Source organism: Triticum aestivum, unplaced genomic scaffold (assembly GCF_018294505.1).
Source record: "Triticum aestivum cultivar Chinese Spring unplaced genomic scaffold, IWGSC CS RefSeq v2.1 scaffold141414, whole genome shotgun sequence".
NCBI lineage: Eukaryota > Viridiplantae > Streptophyta > Magnoliopsida > Poales > Poaceae > Triticum > Triticum aestivum.
Genome location: NW_025295446.1, coordinates 1 through 998, shown reverse-complemented (window position 1 = coordinate 998; position 998 = coordinate 1). Strand labels below are relative to the sequence as shown.

The 998-nt window shown below is 50.8% G+C and overlaps 2 non-coding genes across 2 annotated transcripts; both read right to left on the bottom strand.

The window, feature by feature from the left end:
- Positions 1–94: 94 nt before the first annotated feature.
- On the bottom strand, positions 95–213 carry LOC123179036 (5S ribosomal RNA). Its single transcript, XR_006490055.1, has one exon. It is a non-coding gene; the product is annotated as a 5S ribosomal RNA (ribosomal RNA).
- Positions 214–510: 297 nt separating this feature from the next.
- On the bottom strand, positions 511–629 carry LOC123179037 (5S ribosomal RNA). Its single transcript, XR_006490056.1, has one exon. It is a non-coding gene; the product is annotated as a 5S ribosomal RNA (ribosomal RNA).
- Positions 630–998: the final 369 nt, after the last annotated feature.

Here is a 998-nt window from a genome sequence, read left to right as displayed (position 1 = left end):
GACTTACCGCACTCGTGCAAAATAATAAAACACGGTAAATATATTACTTACACGTGCGTTTTGTTTTGCAAGCGGCGCGAAAAAAATTAAAAAGGGAATGCAACACGAGGACTTCCCAGGAGGTCACCCATCCTAGTACTACTCTCGCCCAAGCACGCTTAACTTCGGAGTTCTGATGGGATCCGGTGCTTTAGTGCTGGTATGATCGCATCCGACATGTTACCCCGGTCTTCGTCCCTTATCCTTGCCCCTCCCAGCTCCACTACAAAGACGATTGCACATTGCTTTGGCCGCTCCCTCTCAACCAGGGAGACGAGTTTAACGCGGTTTCCACCCCTCCCTCTCAACCGCACCAGTGCACGCTTGCCGCGCCACAACGCCGACGCTGGACCCGTGAATCGTGAGCACCCAGCTATGACTTACCGCACTCGTGCAAAATAATAAAACACGGTAAATATATTACTTACACGTGCGTTTTGTTTTGCAAGCGGCGCGAAAAAAATTAAAAAGGAAATGCAACACGAGGACTTCCCAAGAGGTCACCCATCCTAGTACTACTCTCGCCCAAGCACGCTTAACTTCGGAGTTCTGATGGGATCCGATGGTTTAGTGCTGGTATGATCGCATCCGACATGTTACCCCGGTCTTCGTCCCTTATCCTTGCCCCTCCCAGCTCCACTACAAAGACGATTGCACATTGCTTTGGCCGCTCCCTCTCAACTACGGAGACGAGTTTAACGCGGTTTCCACCCCTCCCTCTCAACCGCACCAGTGCACGCTTGCCGCGCCACAACGCCGACGCTGGACCCGTGAATCGTGAGCACCCAGCTATGACTTACCGCACTCGTGCAAAATAATAAAACACGGTAAATATATTACTTACACGTGCGTTTTGTTTTGCAAGCGGCGCGAAAAAAATTAAAAAGGGAATGCAACACGAGGACTTCCCAGGAGGTCACCCATCCTAGTACTACTCTCGCCCAAGCACGCTTAACTTC